This window comes from Triticum dicoccoides, chromosome 7B, assembly GCF_002162155.2.
Source record: "Triticum dicoccoides isolate Atlit2015 ecotype Zavitan chromosome 7B, WEW_v2.0, whole genome shotgun sequence".
NCBI lineage: Eukaryota > Viridiplantae > Streptophyta > Magnoliopsida > Poales > Poaceae > Triticum > Triticum dicoccoides.
This window is the reverse complement of record NC_041393.1, coordinates 768,347,924-768,354,881: the sequence shown is the minus strand read 5'-3', so window position 1 is coordinate 768,354,881 and position 6,958 is coordinate 768,347,924. Positions and strand designations below refer to the sequence as shown.

General features: G+C 49.1%; 1 pseudogene; it reads left to right on the top strand.

Moving 5' to 3' along the window:
* The first annotated feature begins 164 nt into the window (after positions 1-164).
* LOC119341559 overlaps positions 165-6,958 on the top strand; it is a 19,406-nt pseudogene continuing 12,612 nt past the window's right edge.

Genomic DNA, 6,958 nt, shown 5'->3' with positions numbered 1-6,958 from the left:
AAAACCACGCACATAGCCATCAGTCGTCACCTTATCACCCAGCACAGACTAGTAGTCACCTTCCTGTGAGGTTGAAAATTAAGATAACCAGATATTATTCGCCTTTTCTACACCAATCTCTTTTATCTATATGAACTCTAGGTACTTGTAAACTAAGGAAATGCTCTGCAGCTTGCCACTTTCTTACCCAACACTTCAATGGCGCCCCTAAAGAAACTCTTCCATATCTCGCTTCTCTTGCTAGTATGCGCAGCCAAGGCGACCAATCTGGAAGCGGAAGCACTTCTCCGATGGAAGTCCACTTTGGTTGGTGCCAACTCGCTGTCCTCATGGTCGACCACGAATTCCACCTGCTCTTGGTTCGGCGTCACCTGTGACGCTGCCGGACATGTTACGGAGCTCAGCCTTCCCAACGCCGGCCTCAACGGTACGCTCGATTACTTGTATTCGGCAGCCCTCCGGAACCTCCCCAAGATCAAACTCAACAACAACAATCTTGTTGGCGCCATCCCGGCAAACATATCCATGTTGCTCACCCTCACCTTTCTGGACTTGAGCAGCAACAATCTTGTTGGCTTCATACCTCGCTCATTCTCCAGGCTCCAAAATCTCAAGGCACTGCGGCTCTCGGCCTATAATCTCGCAGGAGGAATCCCAGAGGAGCTGGGGATGATATCTGGGTTGCGGAATCTTGTACTGTACAGCAAGTTAGACGTATTAGGGTTTGGAACAATGCTCGATACCCTTGGTGGGTACGGCTGTCATATATTTATAAGAGGGAACCGTACAAATACGAGTTATGTTACAGCACGTATATCCAATATATACTTAGTCTAACACCCTCCCTCAATCTTAACTATGTCCTGAAATACTCAGAAGGATAAGATTGCGTCGACATCCTTCAAAAGAAGGCAAGGGCAAAGGTTTAGTGAAGATATCAGCAAGCTGATCCTTAGAAAAAACAAACTTGATCTGAAGAAGCTTCTTTGCAACGCGTTCCCTGACAAAATGATAGTCAACTTCGATGTGCTTCGTTCGGGCATGAAATACCGGATTAGATGAAAGATATGTGGCTCCGATGTTGTCACACCAAAGGACAGGCGACTGAGTGGGAGAAACCTTCAACTCTCAAAGTAATGACTGCACCCATATGATCTCAGCTGTGGCATTAGCAACTGCTTTGTACTCAGCCTCAGTACTACTCTGGGACATTGTAGCTTGCTTGCGAGCTTGCCAGGCGATCAACTCAGGTCCAAAGAACACAGCGTGTCCCCCCGTGGATCGCCGATCATCAGGACAACCAGCCCAATCGGCATCAGAAAAGGCTGAGACCAGTCCAGAAGATGCAGGCCGATGAGAGAGACCATATGAACCGGTGTGACGAACATAGCGCAAGATGCGCTTAACAGCGGACCAGTGAGGTCCACGAGGTGCATGAAGGTACTGGCACACACGGTTAACCGCAAAAGATATATCTGGTCGAGTAACGAGCAAGTACTGCAGCCCACCAACAATATTGCGATACTCCGTAGCATCCTTAGGAGAGAGCAAGTCACCATCAAGAGCTGTCAGCTTGTCTGTGGCAGACATAGGAGTCGTGGCAATCTTGCACTGCAACATACCAGCACGACGTAGAAGATCCTGAGAGTACTTCCTCTAAGAAAGGACTAGACAACCATCAGAATGAAGCACCTCCAAACCCAGGAAATAATGGAGTCTCCCAAGATCCTTAACAGCAAACTCAGCACCAAGAGAAGACACAAGCCGGTCCGGAGCAATAGCAGATGAACTGACAAGAATGATATCATCAACATAGACCAGAATGTACATAGTCACCTCAAGCCGCTGAAGAATAAACAGAGACGTATCCGCTGTAGAAGGCACAAAACCATGCGCACGAAGAGCAGCTCCAAGACGTGCATGCCATGCACGAGGGGCCTGCTTCAACCCATAGAGAGCCTGGACAAGACGACACAAATGATGTGGCTGATCAGGATCAACAAACCCTGGCGGCTGACGCATATAGACCTCTTCTTCCAGAACTCCATGGAGAAAAGCATTCTGAACGTCAAGCTGTCGAAGCGATCATCCTCGAGTAACAGCCAAGGAAAGAAGAACACGAATAGTAGTTGGTTTAATAATAGGACTGAACGTGTCTTCGTAATCAATGCCATACCGTTGTTTGAATCCCTTTGCAACCAGGCGTGCCTTATACCTCTCAATGGAGCCATCAGCATGTTTCTTCACCTTAAATACCCATTTAGAATCAATGATATTGACACCAGATGGAGGTGCACTACTAGAAAAAGGGCTATAGATGGGATTGACACTAATGACGCACCAGACAAGCGGTGCGCGCCATTAGAGTTGAAACTACTAATGGCGCACCTGGCCCAAGGTGCGCCATTAGTATCAAAAAAAATTGAACTAGTGCGCCTGTCCAAATATACTAATGGCGCATCCACACTCAGTGCACCATACTAGTTGTAACTAGTAATGGCGCACCTGTCGGAAAGTGAGCCACTAATGTTGTTTTTTTTATTATATTTTTTATTTTTTTTTGCAAAACTACTAATGGCGCACTATTCCACCGTGCGCCATTAGTATGTTTTTTTTTTGCAAAACTTAGTAACCTGGATTACTAATGGTGCATTTAGAGTTGGTGCGCCATTAGTAAGTGGGCAGCAACAAGATATTTTGGACAGCCTCTCCTACCCACACTCACTTTCTCCCCACTTCATTCTCTCCACCTCCTCCTTGTCTCGGGTGCCTCCTCTTTTTCACCTCATTTCCACCATAGAATCATTCAAATTAAGTGGTTAAATTACCTTGTTTTGATAGGTAAGTAAGGGGGGAAGCTATATTTATATTGTTCTCCCTACAACAATGTGCACATGCACTTTTTATGGCCTAACTAGATCTATGTATGTTCGTGGTGTTGCATATGTTTGTGGTGTTGCATATGTGTTTGTGTTTGGAGGTGTACCGGTATTTGAAATGCGATAGTTGCCAATATTTTGCCGGAATGTTGATTCATTTCCGTTTCGGCGAGAATTTTGGCATTAAGCATTCTTTTTTGTCCTATTTTTAGGGAAAGTCATGCCAAAATTTTTCTTGGTTCTAAAATATCGTTTTGCTCTACCCCGCAGGCGGCCATGGTCCGCACGATGACCGAAGGCATCGTGAATAGGTTTTTGAGGTCCGCGAAGGCCGAGATGCTTCAAAAGAACGAGACGGAGATAAGATGTCCGTGTCGAAGATGCAAGCTGAGGAGCCTTATTGCGGACCCAGATTCCGGGCTGGTGTGGGACCACCTGCTCTTGCGTGGTTTCATGGATGGCTATCGGTGGCAAGGTGATGAAGATGACTACAAAGTCGTCCATGGGGGCCGGGCAAGAAATGAGGAAGGGAAGCAAGACAACCACCGCGGCTCGGGCGGGCGAGAAGACGAAGAATCCCCAGGAGATGATCACGACGGTGATGCTGTACACAATCATCATGTAGAAGATGCAGGACATGATGATGAGGAAGATGCCGGAGCAGACGACGGGCATGATCATGAAGATGATGATGCCGGAGGAGAAGACGACGCTGGACCATCGATGGGCTAGGTGCAGGACCCTCATATTCAAGAGCTGCTTCTCAAGCAGACGGATAACGCAAGAGCTGCCGCCCGAGAGAAAGCCAAGATGGATCAACTTGAGTTAGACGTGGTTACTCCATTGTATGAAGGACGCAGGCCCGAGGATACTCGCCTGAAAGTAACGCTCATGGCTCTGGAGATGAAGGTAAAACACAAAATGACCGACGCATGCTTCGACGAGAACATGTCATTCTGGCACGAACGTCTTCCCAAGGGGAACAAGTGCCCGACCAGTTTGGAGGAGGCGAAGAAAATCGTGTGTCCTCTGGATTTACCGCACGTGAAATACCATGTGTGCATGAACAATTGCATCATTTATCGGGACGAGCACGTGGAGTCTACCATATGTCCGGTGTGCGGCGTCACTCGATACAAGAAGAGGAAGAAAGCTCCTCGAAAAGTGGTGTGGTACTTTCCGATCACTCCTCGTCTGCAGCGGTATTTCGCGGACGCTAAGGTAGCAAAGCTCCTGCGTTGGCACGCGGATAGGGAGGAGAAGAAGCGAGAAGATGACGCAAATGATCCGGAGATAGATAAAAAAGACAAGATGCTGAGTCACCCTAAGGATGCGAGCCAGTGGCAAGCGTTGAACTTCGAAGACCTAGAATTTGGGAACGATCCAAGGAACATCGTGCTGGGCGCGAGCACCGATGGAGTCAATCCGTTTGGCAGCCAGAGAAGCACACATAGCACTTGGCCTGTGTTTGTGTGGATGTACAACCTTCCCCCCTGGTTGTGCATGAAGAGGAAGTACATTCACATGAGTATGCTAATTGAAGGATCGAAACAACCAGGGAACGACATCAATCTGTATCTGGGGCTGCTGAAAGAGGAGCTTGACACGCTGTGGAAAACGCCAGGCAATACGTGGGACGCCGCAGAGAAAGAATATTTCCCTATGAGAGCCGCACTGCTGACGACGGTGCACGACTATCTCGGTTACGGATATCTCGCGGGGTAGGTAGTCCACGGATTTTCTGGATGCGTAAGGTGCATGGATGACACAACGTATCGCCAGCTAGATAGAGATCCCGGGTCTTCGAAAACCGTGTTCATGGGACAACGAAGGTGGCTTCGCGACGATGACCCGTGGAGGAAATGCAAGGATCTTTTCGATGGTGAAACCGAACCCCGAAAACGCCCGTGTACGAGGAGCTGCGAGGAAATAGACAAGCTGTTGAAAAAGTGGAAAGACTGCCCACTGCCGGGAAAGAAGCAAAAGGCGCCAGAGCCGGGAAAGAAGCGAAAGGCGCCAGAGCCGCTGCTAAAGGTATGGAAAACGAGGTCTGTTTTCTGGGACTTGCCGTACTGGAAGATCCACCGTGTGCCTCACAGCCTTGATGTCATGCATATCACGAAGAACGTGTGCGAGAGTCTGTTTGGTACCCTGCTCAACATGCCAGAGAGGACCAAAGATGGGCCGAAAGCAAGGGCAGACTTGAAATCAATGGGCATCAGGCAGGAGCTTCACGCTAATGATGATGATGATGATGATGATGATGATGATGATGATGATGAGGCGAAGCAGGACACAGTAAGTCGTCGCAAAGGCAAAAAGGCCAAGAAGACCGGAAATAACTACCCTCCCGCGTGCTTCACTCTAAGTCAGGAGGAGATCGAGCAGTTTTTCACCTGCCTCCTAGGAGTAAAACTTCCTTACGGTTACGCGGGGAAGATAAGCAGATACCTAGACCCAGCGAAGCAGAAGTTCAGTGGGATGAAGTCTCACGACTGTGACGTGCTGATGACGCAGATACTTCCAGTTGCAATCCGTGGGATCATGGACGCGCACGTCCGTGAAACGCTATTTGGCCTATGCAACTTTTTCGACGTCATCTCTCGGAAGTCGATTGGCGTGAGGCAACTCAGAAGGCTACAGGAAGAGATTGTGGTGATACTATGCGAGCTTGAGATGTACTTCCCGCCCGCATTCTTCGACGTTATGGTGCATCTGCTGGTCCATATAGTGGAGGATATCATCCAACTCAGGCCGACGTTCCTGCACAGCATGATGCCGTTCGAAAGGATGAATGCTGTCATCAAAGGATACGTTCGCAACATGTCATGTCCAGAGGGAAGTATAGCCAGGGGCTTTCTGACCGAAGAGTGCATCTCCTACTGCACGAATTATCTAGGCATCGAGAACCCCGTTGGTCTGCCCGTCAACAGGCACCTCGGCAGGCTCGCTGGATGGGGTCACCGTGAGGGTCGCCGCGAAATGCATGTCGACTTAGAGGGTCGACTCGCCGACTTTGAAAGAGCAAACCTAGTCGCGCTACAACACATAGACGTGGTCGATCCTTGGGTGGTAGAGCACAAAACCTTTATTAAGAATACGTACAATGACCGAGGCCAACAGAGGACGGACAGAGATATAATCAAAGAGCACAACTCATGTTTCACGCGTTGGTTCAAGCAGAAGCTTCTGTCGTACCCTTTACATGAGGATTCTTCCGCGGAAGAACAACTCATATTCGCCTTGTCACAGGGCGCCGAGCCCAACCTGATGACCTATGAGGCGTACGATATCAACGGCTACACATTCTACACCGAGGCCAAGGACATGAAGAGCGATGGTTATCAGAACTCCGGGGTAACGATGGAATCCTACACCGATAATGACAAAGACAGATACTACGGAAGGATCGAGGAGATCTGGGAGCTGAGCTATGCTGGAGAGAAGGTCCCGATGTTCCGTGTCAGATGGGCGAAGAGCGTCCTAAAAGAAGACCGGTATTTCACCACCATGGTTATACCCGAAGCCAAATCCAAGACCGCGGGCGCAAACGTCACTGCGGAAAATGAGCCATGGGTACTGGCTTCCCAAGTTGACCAATGCTTCTTCATTACCGACCCGTCAAAGCCCAGTCGTGTTGTCGTGAGGAGAGGCAAAAGGAAGATCATCGGAATGGATGGAGTAGCCAATGAGCAAGACTTCGACAAGTACGGCGACCCGAGGATCGAACATGACGACGATGATGAAGTAGCAGCATACACCACAAGAAGAAGCAGGACCACCCTACCTAAAGGACGTCCATTCCACAGAAGAACTCCATTTGCGAAAAAGAAGGGCAAGAAGATTGTGAACAGATAGCTAGCTAGGATCGATTGTATTTAAATCGTAGCCTTCATTTCTCGATTGTATTTCATGGGCACTTTTTGAACTATCATGAATATTTTTAAATTTCATGGACACTCGATCTCGATCCCCCTCCATCTCGATCGCTATCCCACCTCGCTAGATCCGGCCCCCCTCGTCGCCGAGCACCCCCCCGGTCCACCGGCCGCCGCCGCCTACCCCCCGCACCCTCGATT